At 40.6% G+C, this 19,302-nt stretch overlaps 1 protein-coding gene across 1 annotated transcript in view; it reads right to left on the reverse strand.

Moving 5' to 3' along the window:
* The window catches only part of uap1 (UDP-N-acetylglucosamine pyrophosphorylase 1), a 411,004-nt gene that overhangs the window by 268,699 nt on the left and 123,003 nt on the right, over positions 1 to 19,302 (reverse strand). The window lies entirely within an intron of this gene.

Consider the following 19,302-nt stretch of genomic DNA (forward strand, 5'->3'; position numbering starts at 1 on the left):
GTGGGCCTCCTAGTGGTCAGAGGGCTGCATTGCCGTCTACAGGCCTCCTGCTCTGAACACAAACACACATTGGCTTCCTCTGCAGAAAAGACAGCTTGCTTTCTTAAGGATAGTAGGAAGAAAACTCGAATAGCAGTATCAATAAGGTCATGTCTGTATGGAATGGCATTAGTGACAAAATCAAATGAATAAAATGGCAATTATGAAATAAGTCAGTCATTAACTAACATGCTAAGTTCTGCACAGGATTGTGGGTGGTGCTGGAGCCTACCCCAGCAAGCATAAGATGCAAGGCAGGAACAAACAATGGACAGGGTGCCAGTCTAACACACACACACACACACGCATGCACACACACTTCACGCACACACATTGGCTTCCTCTGCAGAAACAGAGCTTGCTTTCCTATGGATAGTAGGGAAAAAAACTCGAACAGTAGTATTAATAAGGTCATGTCTTTACAGAATGGCATTAGTGATAAAATAAAATGGCAATTATGAAATAAGTCAGTCATTAACTAACACACTAAGTACTGCACAGGATTGTGGGTGGTGCTGGAGCCTACCCCAGCGAGCATAGGGTGCAAGGCAGGAACAAACCCTGGACAGGGCGCCAGTCCAACACACACAAATGAGAACACTCTAGGCAAGAACAGGCCATTCAGCCCAACAAACCTCGCCAGTCCTGTCCACTTATTTCTATCTATTATAAAAAGAAATCCTGTCCTGGAAAGCAAAAAGCAAGTCTACGATACGTGATCTTCTCGGAAGACATTTTAAAGACCCGCGAGACCAAAGACACGCCCAACTTACAATCTATCAAATAGGACAATAGGCAGCAAAACATTCAGTCTTGGGAAGGATTTGAGCACACACAGATCCAGGGCTCTCAGCGCATATAAAGCGTATAAGGACAGTACGTTATAAATGAAATGTCGACATCTAAGTGAAGAAGAAAGCAGCGCAGAGAAAAGAGACTCAAATGTGTTGGACAGAAAAAAAGACCAAAAAAGAATAATCGAGGTGCAAATTCAGAAAATAAGAAAAGTAATTATCAGTCCGGAACAAGTGGAATTGAAAAAAAAAAGCACGTCCAATCGGGCTCAGAATTAAAAGACAAAGTAGAACGTCATAAAGACGTTTACAAACGTTGGTGCTAAACACATGCAGAGCAGGTTAGAGACGATGAACCCAATGAAATTAGAAAGGCTCAAAAAAAAAAAAACATTGGCGCCATACACATGTGGAGAAAGTTAAAGGATATGAAAGTAGGAAAATTAGAAAATATAAAAAAAGAAAGTAAAGATCGCAGTAGCGCAAACAAACAAACTGTCTCATTTAACTATGCACCAGTCTAACTTTGGTTTTGCACAATAATTACTACACTATTGCACCTTAACACTTAATTCTACTTTATTCACATAATTTTACTTATTTATTATGTTCTACTATACTGTTATCTTTCAATCTATGACTTTTTGTTAATCTAACTGATATTCTTCTAACTTTGCACAGTTTTTGATAAGCAGATCAGGATGCATTTCACTGCGTGTTGTCCTGTATAACTATGCATGTGACAAATAAAGAATCGTGAGAATTTCAAAAACAGAGTTTACCGCACATGCATTTATTGGTTACTTTGTTCATGTATATATATTTATCTGTCTGCTTATTTAAAAAGCTACATTTACCCGAGGAGTCAAAAACGTTCCGTCTAGCCCTTGTACAAAAACCTTGGTAACCCCATGTACTTTTGGAACGGTGAGAGGAAAATAGCAGGACTTTACAGACAGGAGTCCAATGCAGAACTCTACTTACTTTTTTATTTTGTAAACAAAACAAATTATTAACTGCTGATGATGTCGATCGTTTTGTCGGTGCTGAAATTCCAAACAGAGAAACCTATCCTGACCTCATTAAAAAGATTCAGCATATTGGGACTCGCAAGATTACAAATATTGTTTTTACAGAAGTTCTGAAATAAAAGTGAAACTAATGAAATAGCAACAGTTCAAAGAAAAAAAAAATCTTAAAAGTGTATCCAGAAAACCAAACACGGGGGTTGGCGAGTGAAGCGAGCAGGGGGCGAAGCCCCTTAGTAGAGTAAAAAACATCAAGTTGAGTCTTGAAAGTCCCTAAAGTCTTACTGTCTACCACACTACTTGGTCGCTTATTCCAAGTGTCTGTCGTTGTTTGTGCAAAGAAAAACTTCCTAATGTTTGTGCGAAATTTACCCCTAAGTTTCCAACTGTGTCCTCATGTTCTTGATGAACTCATTTTAAATCACCGTCTCGATCCACTGCACTAATTCCCTTTATAATTTTAAACACTTCAGTCAGGTCGCCTCTTTATCTTCTTTTCCTTAAACTGTAAAGGTTCAGCTCTTTTAATCTTTCCTCATAACTCACCCCCTGTAGCCCCTGAAGCCTCGTCGCTCCTTTCTGGACATTTTCTAGTGCTGCTGTGTCCTTTTTGTAGCCTGTAGACCCAAACTGCACCCAGTAGTCCAGATGAGGCCTCACCAGTGTGTTATAAATCTTGAGCAGAACCTCCTGTGACTTGTAATCCACACATCAAGGCGCTATATAACCTGACATTCTGTTAGCCTACTTAATGGATTCTGAACACTGTCTGGCAGTCGATAGCTTAAAGTCCACTACGACTCCTAAATCCTTCTCATAAGGTGTCCTCTCGATTTTCCAACCGCCCATTGTGTATTCAAACCTCACATTTTTACTTCCTATGTGTAATACTTTACATTTTCTGACATTAAATTTCATCTGCCACAAATCTGCCCAAGCCTGTATGCTATCCAAGTCCTTCTGTAATGATATGACGGATTCCAAATTATCTGCTAATCCACTTATCTTGGTATCATCTGCAACCTTAACCAGCTTGTTACTTGTATTCCTATCTAAATCATTTATATATATTAAGAATAGCAGCAGCCCCAGTACTGCCCCCTGCTGGGCACCACTCTTAACTTCGCCCAATTCTGCCAATTGCAAAAATTGGTCAATTCACACACACAGATTGGCTTGCTCTGCAGACACAGAGCTTGCTTTCCTATGGATAGTAGGGAGAAAACTCAAATAGCAGTATCAATAAGGTCATGTCTATACGGAATGGCATTAGTGACAATATCAAATAAATGAAATGGCAATTATGAAATAAGTCAGTCATTAATTAACGTGCTAAGTTCTGCACAGGATTGTGGATGGTGCTGGAGCCTACCACAGTGAGCATAGGGTGGAAGGCAGAAACAAACCCTGCACAGGTCGCCAGTCCATCACAAACACACACACACACACACGCACACACACCCAGACACACACAGTGCCAACTTAGTGTCACCAATCCACCTAACCTGCATGTCTTTGGACTGTGGAAAGAAACCCACAGAGACATGGGGGTAACATGCAGACTCCACGCAGGGAACACCTAGGACGTGAGCCCTGGACCCCTTACTGCGAGGCAGTAGCACTACCACTGTGCCACCGTGCCAACTAATTACAAAAATAAGTAAGCACTTGAAAAAGTACAGCGATGTATACAGCACCTTCAGAAAGTATTCAGTGCTTGTGAACGGGTTTGGCCTGGCATTGAACCTATTCAGGCAGTAGGAGCCCATCCTGGACAGGGTGGCAGTCCTTCACATGGCCCACTCATATGGAGCTAATTTATATTATGGGGTGTGTTGATAAGGGGGGCAAGACAGAGGAGAGGAGTCAGGGGGAGAACTTTGTTTCTTGGTGTAAAGAGAATTGCCTGCATCTTAACACCAGCAAAACCAAGGAAACAGCTAATTGACTTTCATGACACCAATGTCCCACCATGCCCGTCACTAATCAGGGAATGAATGTGGAGGGGGTCCACTCCTACAAGTACTTGGGGGTCCACATTAATGACAGTTTGGAATGGTCTCAGAACACAGAGGAACTATAGAAGAAAGAGCAGAGCAGACTCTTCTTCCTTAGCAGACTGTGTTCCTTTAATGTGGGGACTGACATCCTTCCCATCTTCTATTCTATTTTCATAATAAAGGTCTACATAATACAGAGTATAAAGGGAATTAGGGTCACCCCAGGTCTGTACCCCAACAAATCTGTCTTACCCCAAACTTGAAAAGCAGGCTTTTTAGCTTGAACAGGTCTAGCATCATAAAGGGGTGAAGGCTTCCACATCATATCTTGTGGGTCAAAGGATTTGTTAAAAAAATAAGTAGATAAATTTGCAAAAACCCCAAGTAAACTTTTTTCACGTTGTCATTATGGGGTGTTGTGTGTAGAATTCTGATGAAAAAAATGAATTGAATCCATTTTGGAATAAGGCTGTAACATAACAAAATGTGGAAAAAGTGATGCGCTGTGAATACTTTCCGGACGCACTGTAGATAGATGCACTATATGATAGATAGATAGATATGAAAGGCACTATATGATAGATAGATATGAAAGGCACTATATAATAGTTGATAGATAGAGGCACTATATGATAGATAGATAGATAGATAGATAGATAGATAGATAGATAGATAGATAGATAGATAGATAGATAGATAGATAGATATGAAAGGCACTATATAATAGTTGATAGATAGAGGCACTATATAATAGATATAATCTTCATTTGGATCTTGATCTTTGTTTGTCCGCGAATGAATTAGAAGAAGAAGCACTAGATGGCAGTAGAGAGACAGCTAAAACATAGGCATTGCATTAAGAATCTCCTCCAGGCTTATACTACTGAAGACTGTAGTACTACAGTCACACCTCAAAACACAGACATTCAAACTAAACAAATTGTTGTGCTTTAAATTAACTCATCTTTATATATAATCTTCATTTGGATGTTAATCTTTGTTTGCCCGCGAATTCCACGCATGTGTAGACCACCTTCCAGTTTAGTACGTTGTTGTTACTCACGGATGTCAATAATGTGCCGGAATAATGATAGGGGTGGTGGACAGTGTTACGCTGGTTAGCTCCTGAGGCCTGGTTAGAGAATGAGATTGCCGAAGATAAAAGGTACGTGCCTACGTAACATATGAATGAAAGAAAGACAGTGGGTAAAATGAATGATAACGTAACAGCACGTTCCGGAAATTATTATTGTTACGTTGTAGCCGGCAAGTGCTGCGCGTCTCACAGTTGTACCGTGGCTTGATCACTTGTCAGTGAAGTGATCCCTATTTATGCTTTAAAGAGCCTGGATACCTACGTGTCCCCCTTTTATAACCCTTGCTCCGTGTATATTGCCTTACTCTTTGGATTGCCACAAATCAACCTGCGAGATTGGAGAAAGGTTGAGAAGAGATCGTGAGAGGAAACGACAGCGTCGTGAAAACGAGACGGACTGTGAACGGAGAGAAGCAGAAATGCTCCTACACCACCACATAATTACTATTCAGACAGTGATTCCGAGTAGGCCGTCCCTATCGAATCAATGTCCAAGGGTTTTCTTTTGTAATTTTGTTTCCCTTATAAAAAATCATAATGCTGTGTGACGAAGGGCCCAGTTCACGACTGGCAGCCACTTTAAACAGGGAGCCCTTCACAGACAACTTTAACACGCGCAACGTAGTTGGGCGCACATGGCTAGTATGATAGATAGATAGATAGATAGATAGATAGATAGATAGATAGATAGATAGATAGATAGATAGATAGATAGATATGAAAGGCACTATATGACAGATGTCTGGCTATTGAATTATGTACTCATTGCCAGTTCTGTCCCATGCAGACCTCTTCTGTCCACAGAGAGTCACAGTTTGCCAGCCCCGTGTAAGTCTGAGTGTATTTTATGCCTCAGTATTTCTAAAAGCTTGAAGAGCCGGTGTGGTGACGCCGTGTTGTGGATGATAGCAACAAGCAATTAGTGTCTTGCCAGGCCGGGAGAGGCCATTTTGAGTATCTTTTACTGAATTCTTTAGGCCTGGAAATGGACAGTAATTAAGATTTGAAGAAGCAGCGGTTGCTTGGGGGAAATGTACGGAGCAGACTAATTACGGTTTCCTTTTTTTTACTTCTTTTTTTTTTTTTGCTCTCCTCCTCTTGTATGATCGCAGGTAGACCGGAGGTCTTCCTTTTTGCCACACTTCACCGCACAGTAGACTTTGAGAAGGCTGCAGCCTCCCAGGTGGCTCCCTCTTTTCTGACGGATCAACAGGCTCCTCGCATACTGGCACAGGGTTCAGGCACCCTTTGTGGAGTGACTATGTGTCCCCATAAATTATGAGCTCCGGGTCAGTCTTTTCATGAGTTTTAACACCCTAGTGACCTACTGTGTGCTGAAGCGCAGGTAGCAATAACCAAAGCAAATAAATCTCAGAGATTACCTTCTCACAAAGCTTCCCAGGGGACAATGAGACATAAATCAAAAGCATACCCTTTGAGCACAAGCCAGCGATGCCTCTTCCCATCAAGAGCTCTTTATTCCTTTAATGACTATTATTTTAGATCATTTAGATTGGACCCTTAATTACAGGGAACACATTTTTTTCTTTCCATTCACTGCAAGTAAAAAATAAAAACAAACGTTTAAGTAAAGGAGTCTGCGTGCGTAGTGTGAGTTGCAGTTTACAGTTTCTTGCCCTGACTTTCTAAACAGACTTTCTGTACCAAACCCAACCCTCAAATTGTGCTCGACATCCATGGTTTGTAATGCTGTTTGTGACATTCAAGAGAAGTCAAGCAAAATGACACCTTTGATTGGCTAACTAACAAGATTACAATATGCAAGCTTTCGAGTTTACATCTTGCCTGAAGAAGGGGCCTGAGTTGCCTCGAAAGCTTACATATTGTAATCTTTTTAGTTAGCCAATCAAAGGTGTCATTTTGCTTGACTTCTCACTACATACATAATGACTAATATGGTACAACACCCTAGTACTACTGACATGCAAGAGTAAATCAAAAATTCAATAAAGAGAGACAGCTGTGCTGAAAACGCCACCGCCACTCAATTAGAACTTCACAACGTCAAGTGCGACAAAACCTTCAATTTGAGAAGAAACGCCCACGCCACTAATGATTGTATCTGACACCGACATGCCAGCTCATTGCAGGGCATGAAGTGTGTGTCAGTGAAGTAAAAATGTCGATGTCGAATAAGGAATTGGTAAATATTGAGTCACAAATACCAAAAAAATAAATTAATAAAGAGTCCCTATGTGCCCAACTACAAGCAACAAAAGAAGCTGCCTGGCAGTGATAAGCCACACTAGAGAGCTCCGTGCTACAGTTCACAACTGACCCGCCCCTTTCCGGCAAGAGGCAGGCTTTAAAGAGCAGGTGACCAGAAGGGGTGGAGTCAACTGCCCTCACTGGGCATCTTCTTGGAGGGAAAAAAAGAGGAGACGCTGGAAGAGGAGCACCCCCTCTTGACCTGGGGTGGTAGTACCCGCATTAGATGTGAGATTTAAACTTTTAAATGTATTAGCGTGCTATTAAAAACAAGATTCCTAATCAGGCAGAGGTCTGGTGCCTTCTAATCTACTCAAAAAAACCAAACCATTAGCCACAATCGAGGAGCTCCTTGTCTTACTGTACAATCATATGAAAAAATTTGTGAACCCCTCTCAGCCTGCATAATAATTGACTCTCCTTTCAACTAAAAAGATAACAGTGGTATGTCTTTCATTTCCTAGGAACATCTGACTACTGGGGTGTTTTCCGAAAAAAAATTTTTAGTGAAGCAGTATTAGTTGTATGAAATTAAATCAAATGTGAAAAACTGGCTGTCCACAATTGTGGGTCCCCTTGTAATTTTGCTGATTTGAATGCCTGTCACTGCTCAATACTGATTACTTACAACACCAAATTGGTTGGATGAGCTCACTAAGCCTTGAACTTCATAGACAGGTGTGTCCAATCATGAGATATAAAGGTATTTAAGGTGGTCAATTGCAAGTTGTGCTTCCTTCCCTTTGACTCTCCTCTGAAGAGTGACAGCATGGGATCCTCAAAGCAACTCTCAAAAGATCTGAAAACAAAGATTGTTGAGTCTCCTGGTTTAGGGGAAGGCTACAAAAAGTCATCTCAGAGGTTTAAACTGTCAGTCTCAACTGTAAGGAATGGAATCAGGAAATGGAAGGCCACAGGCACAGTTGCTGTTAAACCCAGCAGGTCTGGCAGGTGAAGAAAAATACAGGAGCGGCATATGAGCAGGATTGTGAGAATGGTGACAGACAACCCACAGATCACCTCCAAAGACCTGCAAGAACATCTTGCTGCAGATGGTGTATCTGTACATCGTTCTACAATTCAGCACAATTTGCATAAAGAGCATCTATATGGCAGGGTGATGAGAAAGAAGCCCTTTCTGCACTCACACCATAAACAGAGTCGCTTGTTGTATGCCAATGCTCATTTAGACAAACCAGATTCATTTTGGAACAAAGTGCTTTGGACTGATGAGACAAAAATTGAGTTATTTGGTCATAACAAAAAGCGCTTTGCATGGCGGATGAAGAACACCGCATTCCAAGAAAAACACCTGCTACCTACTGTCAAATTTGGTGGAGGTTCCATCATGCTGTGGGGCTGTGTGGCTAGTTCTGGGACTGGGGCCCTTGTTAAAGTCGAGGGTAGGATGAATTCAACCCAATATCAACAAATTCTTCAGGATAATGTTCAAGCATCAGTCACAAAGTTGAAGTTACGCAGGGGTTGGATATTCCAACAAGACAATGACCCAAAACACAGTTCGAAATCTACAAAGGCATTCATGCAGAGGGAGAAGTACAATATTCTGGAATGGCCGTCACAGTCCCCTGACTTAAATATCATCGAAAATCTATGGGATGATTTGAAGCAGGCTGTCCATGCTCGGCAGCCATCAAATTGAACTGGAGAGATTTTGTATGAAGAATGGTCAAAAATACCTCCATCCAGAATCCAGACACTCATCACAGGCTATAGGAGGACAGCGTCAAGAGGCTGTTAGATTTACAAAAGGAGGCTCAACTAAGTATTGATGTCCTATCTCTGTTGGGGTGCCCAAATTTATGCACCAGTCTAATTTTGTTATGATGCATATTGCATATTTTCTGTTAATCCAATAAACTTAATGTCACTGCTGAAATACTACTGTGTCCATAAGGCATGTCAGATATTAAAAGGAAGTTGCTTTAATTTCATGGCTTGTTGCTGCTCTCATTGTTCAATAGCAGACATTTCTGAAATTGTTGTTTTTTCTAAGAGCGACGTTAAAATGTTTTGCGGACCTGAGGAGATCAGCATTCCTGACACCTTGAACATCTTTTTGGGCTTAAAGGGGCTGCTCTTAACTGGTTCAAGTCATATTTAACTTTTCAGTGACTTTTAATTCCTCTTCTTCTACTGCTCCTCTTAAATGTGGTGTTCCTCAGGGATCCATTTTTGGTCCTATTTTATTCTCCATATACCTTCACCCTATTGGAGCAATTTTTAGGAAATTTAACATTTCTTTTCACTGCTATGCTGATGATACTCAGGTTTATATTCCCGTCTGCAACTCCACAACTGTCTGTCTGAACTAAGATCCTGGATGGCTAATAATTTTCTTGATCTGAATCAAAATAAAATGGAGGTGCTTATAGTGGGTCCATCAGCTAAAGCCCAAAATGGTCTTGGACTTCTCGGCTTTTTCTCTGTCTTTTCCAAACTTCAAGTCTGCAATCTTGGTGTTACCTTTGATAGTAACCTCTCTTTTGAGAAACAAGTAAATTCTGTAGTCATGAGTTGCTTTTTCCAGCTTCGTCTATTAGGTAAGATCAAGCTTTTTTTTTTATCTTCTAGGGATCTTGAGATAGCTACTCATGCATTTACCTTTTCTCACATCGATTACTGAAACTCGCTGTATTCTGGGATTAACAAATCCCTGATACACAGGTTACAGTTGGTCCAAAATGCTGCCGCTCGCTTTCTGGTTGGGGCAAGAAAGTCTGACTCTGTTTCTCCTATTTTAGCTTCTTTACACTGGCTGCCTGTCAGTTTTCGAATTGATTTTAAAAGCTTGCTGCTAGTTTTTAAATCTTTACATGGGCTTGCTCCTGCCTATTTATCTGAACTGTGTGTTTTACATCAGCCATCTAGAGTGCTTAGATCTTCTGGTCAGCTGTCTCTGGTTGTCCCTCGTACCAAGTGTAAAACTAAGGGGGACAGGGATTTTGCAGCTGCTGCTCCTCGCCTGTGGAACTCTTTACCTCATCACATAAAGGAGTCGTCTACAATTGAACTGTTTAAAACAAGACTAAAGACTCATTTCTATTCACTTGCATTCCGTGACCTTCAGTAATGCTGATGGTTTCCCGTTTGTGATTATATAACATTGCTTCTATTTTTTATTTATATAACATTACTTCTATTTATTATGTATTTTATTTTATGTTCATATACTGTATTTTATTTCTGTTCATGTTTTATGTTCATTTGTTTTGTTTTTCTTTTATTCTATTATTGTAAAGCACTTTGGCCACAGCATTACTATGTTGTTTTAAATGTGCTATATAAATAAACTGACATTGACATTGACTTTCGTCTTTCTTTATTTTCAGATATTGTGTGATGGTCACAGTTTGCTAGTCATGTGTTGGCTCATTTTAAATCTCATTATTGTTTGGCAGCTCATTAAGGAAAAAGAAACAATTGAGGGGTCTGAGTCTTCAAGAGCAAGTCAATTACAATGAATTTAAAAAAAGTTAATTAGCAGCAAAAACAGGTCACTCATTAAGAAAAGGGTTAGAATGAAAACCTGCAGCCACTGCCGCCCTAAAGGACTGGAGTGGAGGACCCCTGGTGTAGAAGAACAGCAGCAACAAGCGCCTGTTGGGCTCACATGTGCCCCCTTCGGTGCAGCACGGTACTGTCTGCCTCGTTTTATGTCCGATCTAAAGACTAAATATGTCACACATATTCATTAAAGATATTAGCCAGACTGTGGAAGGTCAGGGTGTATAATAAACGTGTCAGAAGACATTATATTGGTGACATACAGAAAGACAGCAACAGGCACGCGCCAATTGCAGGCATCACCCCCGTGTGTGAGGGACAGTGCAGTCCGAGGGGAGGCGATGCTCGTCGCTGCTGCATCTCACGTTTCTCCCTTGTATTTGATTCAGTGATTTCGACTATTAAAATGATCAAAATTATTGCGATCATACAGAAAACAATTTCATAGCACAGACCAGTGGGCACAGATCAGTGGACACATTTATTTTATGTTATCATTATTAGTTTTTTTTTTTTTACTTTTCATGATGACAGGTAAGACCGCATGTCCCTGTATGAAGTGCTGGACTTCTACTAAGCACTGATCTAGCTGGCCCTGCACTGAAACTCCGAGACTCTTTTCTTATTCTCACACGCTAAATTTGCTTTTACGATCATCTGCGCTGTAATTAAAGTACATGTTACTTTCTCGCTTTCTGCCCGCAAACATCTGTGCAAAACTCGTCAACCACACGGGCTTACTGCTTCAACCCGACGAACCAACAAACAAACAACAGCCCTTTGCGGAAGTTGCGCCACGTGACTCTAGTAAGTAAGTACAAAGTCAGCACATAGTGAACAGCGCGACGTAACTAAACGCTCAGGGCGACCCACAAACAGCCCCTCTGCACTACTGAACCGGACTGAATGAAAATACTCTTGCTGTTTTTTTTCGTTTTTACTCAATTTTTGTTCTCATTTAAGTTCGTTCACATATCACTCATTTTTATTTAGCTTTAGTTTCTGTTTGCCTTAATTTCAGTTCTTGTAAAACAAAAAACAACATTTTTATTTCTAGTTCTCGTTCTGAAAATATCACTGGAAGAGCTGAGGCCACTGTGATGTTACGGCCTAAGGACCGCCATGAGCCCGTATATTTGAGGAATGGGTCCTTCAGTGGTTCATCTGCTTGTCACTGAAGTTTGCAAGTCTTGCTTTCGTTTAGTGTGTTCACAAGAATTACTTCAGAACGTTTGGAAATCACTTACGTTTTTTGGTCCGGCACCTCCTGGTTTTGCAAAGTTTCAAAAATAAAATGTTAAAATCAAACAAAAAAAAAAAAAAAAAGATATCAGTGCTCAGCTGTCCATTTGTCCGTTTCAAGTTTTCTAATCTTAATGGACAGAATGAGAAAGAGGACTGGAGCTCATCAAGCCACTTGAGCAGGTAACGTGAAAGAGAAGCCTTAATGGCACCAACGTTAGAGCGAAGGCCCCTGCAATCTACGTGAATTATTTAATGGGGAGGTTTATTAAGAATGTAAAAGCCGGCACTGCGCTCTAATGGGCTTTTCGGGGTCCGTGTGCGCTCATTTTAAGATTAAGTCAAACCCAGCGAGGGGTCGTCTTGGTTGACGGGGGTCCAGAGCAGGGAGATCTTTCATGAATACACCGAGGCGTGCTTTTTATCAGTGGTTCAGTGGTTCAGCAAAACCCATTTTACATAGAAAATCTATAAAACATTTATATAATGTACTGTATATGAAATCTGTTATATAATTCATTAACATATTGTACAGTACAGATATTAAATTGCATTTACATATTTATTTGCAAGAACTGCTGCCTGTTTAAAAATGTTACAGCATTCTTTATAGACAGTGTCTGGTGATGAAGGTGAGGAAGACACTGGGTGGTGTCTGGCACTGCTGTGTCCTTTTTTATAATAAAAGGTCCAAGATTGCACGCAGTCCTTCAAAGGAGGCCTCAGTAGTGTCTTATAAAGCTTAAGTATGACCACCAATGACTTGTACTCAACACATCAGGGCGCTATAAAGACAAACATCCTACCAGCCCTCTGAATCGTTTCTGTCCATTTGCAGGATGTGGACAGTGTTGAGTCTTATTAATTTTCAATATCGAGAATTCCTCACCTCATACGCGCACTACCAGTGAAGTCGAACTCCGATGACACATGTGTTTTAGTGTGGAAAGGAGATACTTTCAAAAAACGATATGAAAATGCTAGTGTGGTTGGTGATTGTATTCATTTATAAAGTCAATGTAGTAGTGTGGATGTCGTCTTAGAATGGCATAAAGTGTACAAATACACAAAACAGTAAAAACAAAACAAACAAATATCTTTGCAGAGTGTCACACACATGCACCTGGGGCAGCTTAAAGGCTCTGGTGGTGGCAATTCCTCACCAATCCACTGGGTGGTGCTGTATTCTAACACCTCTTCTTTTCCTCCTTCTACAGACCGGATGACTGACAACCTCACCAACTCTGCCGTCACTTTCAGTGTCCATCCACCTGGACACGCCTCTTCCTGAATGGCTGGCATTTAACCTGAAGTGTCGCCATCTTGGATTGTCTGATCTGAGACTCGCATCCTTAGGGGAGTTTTTTTGCTGTAAAGCTCCATAAATTTTGTTGCCTTCATAATAGACGTGGTCGCTGTGTCACCCCAAATATTTCTTTTTTCCTCTTTTACAAAAGAAAGTATTGATTTGGGCATTTGGGATGTGAACATGTGTTTCCCTCAAATGACCAGCACCCAGAACAAAACCCACATACACGCTAGCAGTTAATGCAGGGAACAGAATTTACAACGAAGTACGCTGTAGTTCCACAACTCAAAAATGCCAGAAATGTCCATCTCTACATATATAAAATCCAACGTTTGTCTGTCTGTCCGCTTTTCATAAGAGAACTACTGCATGGATTTAGAGTGGGTTTTTTTCTATAATTTGCTTGAACATTCTGGATGATTTTGCGACTTCTCTCATTTTGCTATGTACAGGGTGAGGCAGAAAGGACGGACTTCTTTGAAAAGACTAGAACTCACCACTAGGTGGAGTGACAGATGTGTGGTAGGTGGCATTAGGTTCGCGAAGTCTTAGCATTCTTTTATTTTCTTTTTAGTTGAAGCCATGGAGCCGTGGATGATAGAACGCTGCATTTTGCATACGACTATTTTGTCAAGAACAACCAATCTATTACCGCAGTTCAGCGTGAGTTTTGTTGCCATTTCAATATCCACAGAAATAAGGCTGTTCCCACTCGTAACACTATCCTACGTTGGGTTAAAGCACTTTGTACACGAGGTATACTAATGAACAAAAGACCGCCGGGGGCTACACGAACAGCACGTACCCCTGAAAATGTGGAAAGTGTATGACTAGCCCTGCTGCGCAGTCCAAGTCGATCTGCTCGGAAGCATTCTTCTGAACTTGGCCTCAGTAATCGTTCGGAGCGCTATATCGAGATGATAAACAACTTCTTTATACCTGAATTACGACAAAAACGTATTCTCATCCGGCGTGTGTGGTTTCAACAGGATGGGGAGACAGCCCACACAGCTAGAGCATCCATAGATGTTATTCGCCCTCTCTTCCCTGGTCACCTCATTTCCAGGTTTGGTGACATTCATTGGCCTCCTCGGTCCCCTGACTTATCCATGAGTGATTATTTCTTGTGGGGTCACCTCAAGGCACATGTATACGAGCATAAGCCCCTTACATTGGAGGAACTGAAGGAAGCCATTCGCGTGGAATTCGCCCAAATCGACAGAGCGATGTTGAAAAGAGTGGAGGCCAACGTCCATGAACGCCTTCAGAAATGCATCAGTGATAATGGACACCACATGGGAGATATTGTTTTCCACACTTGATTTTGTCAAATGCAATTTCAATATGAACTCAAATCTTTCAATAAATTTCTTTGTAAGAAAAAATTAACAATTTTGTGATTTTGTAAAAAACGTTCGTCCTTTCTGCCTCAACCTGTATTATAGTTCAGTTGCGGTAATTGATTTATTTGCACGAATCTGAGAGATACGCAGTGGGCCGAGGTCCTTCTCACTCACACGCCAGCCTCGCGGTGTAGCTCACCTCCACTTAGCTAGCGAACGAGAGAACTACTTCACGGATTTAGATCAGGTTTTTTTCTATAATTTGCTTGAACATTCCTGTTGGTTTTGCGACCTCTCTCATCGTGCTAAGTATCATAATTCGGTTGCGGTACCGATTTATTTGCGCTAATCCGAGGCAGAGCCTGTGGGTTGAGGGAAGGGTGAAGCGTGACGTCAGGAGTAAGGAGCCGGGCAGGGTCTTCCTAACTCATGTGCCAGCCTTCATTCGAGTCAGTCTACTTCTCGTGATGTGTTGGAGCGTACCTTGCCTCTGCTTAGCTAGCGATACCTATTTGTTTATTGGTTTTTAAAATTTGTCCTGTTACATTACTACATGGGTGGAACCACAGGGGTACAACTAGTCTGTAATCAGTCAGTCTCCAATGACATTTGTTATGTTAGGGGTGAAAAAAGACAGAGACAGACTACTGACACAGACCAGAAGATAGATGATCCAAAAAAATCAAAATCAAAAATAGATTTTTATCAAAGTCAACTGAAATAACAAAACCCAATAGGCAAATCAGAATCAAACTGAAAGAAAAAACGAACATCATCCAAAGCCTGTAAATCAACACACTGCTAACACCCCGTACAGTAAAAGCTTTTGTTATCTGTAATCCTGAATCTTGGACAACCAGAAAATGCGAGATGCTGACATTTATACTATCACAGTAGTGATGTCATGTGTCACAACCTCCTGGCTCTCATAGGCTAGCAAGCAATAACAAAATGGTTTGTGTCAAGACCTAGAATGTCTCTAAGATAGACAAAACGAAAACAAAATATTTAAAAAATGGCGAAAAACCACTTATAACCCTGATCAGGAGGAACACCACCATGAAAATGAGAACGAAACAAATTAAAAAGAGTACAAAAAAGCACGGCGATATCCAAATAATGCAATCAAAAGACTGACTCCTCGTGGCTTCTAGTAACACATTTAACTGCCGGCAGCCCTCAGTATCAGAACTGAGTAGGGGTCTTAATAGCGAATCACCACTGCTGATAAAGCAACAACTCTCAGGCTTTCTTTATAAAGATTCGATTACGGACATTAAGTTCGAAATTTCTGAGTGAAGCTTTGTTTCGAGGAAAAAAAAAACATAAATATGAAATGTACAGTAGGTTATAGAAATACAGAAATATAAACAGTATATTCAAAATGACATTTCTGCTTCCTGCTCTTACTAGTTTAAAATCATTTTACTGTTTGTTAACCTTACCATGCTGAAAATTATGGGACAGATTTTAAGCCAAATTAAAAAAAAAAACAAAAAAACATTGGAGAGATAACAGACATCAACATAAAACCTACAATCGCATATTAGACTGAAATAGCATTTCAAGGAATTGCTGTCTAATGCTCATGTTCCTGAAATGTTCAAATAACCGTAACTGTTCATTTCATGTATTGATTTTCTGTGGGACTTTACAAATAAAGGAAATGTTTATAAAGGTGGAGTCGCCATAACTCACCTAACGGAACAGCTTTGGTGATTTTCACTGAAGATTAGTTCACTAGAAAAGTGATAACAGGCTCATTTGAGACACATGCGTTTTGACCATATCATGGCTCTCAGTGCTCCCCCCAAAACACCTCCCAGGTCAACACCATTGTGAAACTTTGGGAAATCATTTTCTTGCACAATATTTTTCACAATACTGTGTTCTCCCACAATGCATTGTCCTTAACAGAAATACCAACAGTAACAAGTGTCAGGAGGAAGGCCATTTCAATCCAATCATCTCCACTGTATGCTCTAAATGAGAACTGGGTGGAGTCAGACCTACCGAATCATTTCTACTGTATGTCCTAAATGATTAATAGAAAAAGTACCTCGAGCATGGGAAAGGTGCTATATAAATAAAATGTATAACTGTTATTATTATTACTAAGGGGAGAGGCAGACTTACCAATTATGTCCACTGTACATCAAAAATGAGTACATGATGAGTTAAACCTACTAAACCATCTCTACTGTATGCTCTAAATGAGTACTGGAGGGAGTTGGACCTACCGAATCATCTCTACTGTATGTCCTAAATGATTATGGGAAAAAGTACCTCGAGCATGGGAAAGGCGCTATATAAATAAAACGTACTACTGTTATTATTATTACTATGGGGAGAGTCAGCCCTACCAATTATCTCCATTGTACATCAAAAATGAGTATATGGTGATTTGAACCTACTAAATCCTTTCCACTGTACATCCTAAGTGAGTATGGGGGGAGTCGGACCTACCAAATCATCTCAATTGAACATTTGAAACAAGCATAGCGGCGGAGTTATTCCAACGGAATCATTTCTACTGCACATGCTTATTGAGTATGGGGTGATTCAGACCTGCCGGATCATCACTCCACTGTGTGCCCTAAATTAGTACAACTGTATGTTCAAAATGACTATGGGGAAAAAGTGACTTGAGCATGGGAAAACCACTATATATAAATGTATTATTATTATTATTATTATTATTATTACTACTGCTACTATGGAGAGAGTCAGACCTACCAATTATCTTCAATATACATGAGTACAGGGTGAGTTAAACCTACCAAATTATCTCCCCTGTACGTCCTAAATGAGTAATGATGGACCAAAATCATCTCCACTGAACATTTTAAACAAGTATAGGGACTGAACTATTTCAACTGAATCATTTCCACAGTACAAACGCTGAATGAGCACAGGGGAGCCAGACCTACCAAATCATCTCTATTGTACATTTTAGATGAGTATAGGGGCAGGTTCATTTCTACTGAATGATCACTATTGTATGTGCTAAACGGGTACACGGATGTTGGGGTGAGTCAGACCTACCAAATCATTTCCACTGCAAGTCCAAAATAAATATTGTCGGGGGTAGGGTGTCATACCTACCCAATCATCCCAAATGTCTGTCCTAAATGAGTGCAGGAGGGAATTGGACATTCCAAATATCTCCATTCTACCTCCTAAATGAGTACCGGTGAGGAGTCAGACTTTTCAAATCATCTCCACTGTATGTTCTAAATTAGCATATGGGGCAGTCAAAATCTACCAAACCATCTCCATTGTACATCCTAAAAGAGTTTGTGGAGGAGTCATTTCTACAGAATTATCACCATTGTACATCATAAATGAGAAGAGTGGGGAGTGGGGTCTAGATCTACAAAATGATCCCCACTATATGTCCTAAATGAGTGTAACGGAGGAGTCATTTCAACTGAATCATCTCCATTGTACGGGCTTAAATGTGTACGAGGTGGCAGAGGGGCTGTTGGGGTGAGTCAGACCTACCAAATATCTCTGCTGCATATCTGAAATGAATAGGTAGGGTCAGACGTCCCAAATGATATCCATTGTTTATCCTAGACCAGTATTAGGGAGTCAGATCTACCAAATCATCTCCACTGTACATCCTAAAGAAGTATTGAGGGAAATCAGACCTACCAAATCATCTCTATTGTACATTTTAGATGAGTATTGGGGCAGAGTCATTTCTACTGTATAATCACTATTGTATTTGCTAAACGAGTACACAGCTGATGGGGTGAGTCAGACCTACCAACTGTATGTCGTAAATAAGTGCAGGAGGTAGTTGGACCTTCCAAATCATCTCCATTGTATCTCCTAAATGAGTACTGGGGGGTGAATCAGACTTTTTGAAAAATCTCCACGGTATGTCCTAAACGAGTCAAAACCTACCGAACCATCTCCATTGTACATCCTAAAAGAGTTTGTGGGGTAGTAATTTCTACTGAATCATCACCATTGTACATCCTAAATGAGTACGGTGAGGAGAGGGGTAGGGTCCAGACCTACAAAATGGTCTCCACCACATGTCCTAAATGAGTTTTGGGGAGGAGTCATTCAGTCATTGCAACTGTATCATTTCCTTTGTAAGGGCTAAATGAGTACAGGGTGGAGGAGGGGCTATTGGGGTGAGTCAGACCTACCATATCATCTTTGCTGCATATCCTAAATGAATAGGTAGGCTCCGACCTACCAAATTATATCCATTGTTTATCCTAGACTAGTATTGGTGGGTGGAGTGGAAGGACGGACAGATCTACCAAATTATCTTCTTTACATGTTCTAAATGAGTAGGATAGGGGAGGTCAGACCTACCAAATCATCTCCACACTATATGTTCTAAAGAAGTATAGGGAATGAGTCAGACCTACCAGATTATCTCCAACGTACATCCTAAATGAGTAGGAGGGGAGAGTCAGACCTACCAAATCATCACCACACTATATATTCTAAACAAGTATAGGGAGTGAGTCAGACCTACCAAATTATATCCATTGTTTATCCTAGACCAGTTTTGGAGGGGGTGGGTCAAATCTACCAAATTATCTTCTTTACATATTCTAAATGATAGGATGGGGCGGTCAGACCTACCAAATCATCTCCACTATATCTGCTAAATAAGTTTAGGAATTGAGTCAGACCTACCAAAAGTATCTCTACCATACTTCCTAAAT

The sequence above is a fragment of the Erpetoichthys calabaricus genome, chromosome 10, assembly GCF_900747795.2.
Source record: "Erpetoichthys calabaricus chromosome 10, fErpCal1.3, whole genome shotgun sequence".
NCBI lineage: Eukaryota > Metazoa > Chordata > Cladistia > Polypteriformes > Polypteridae > Erpetoichthys > Erpetoichthys calabaricus.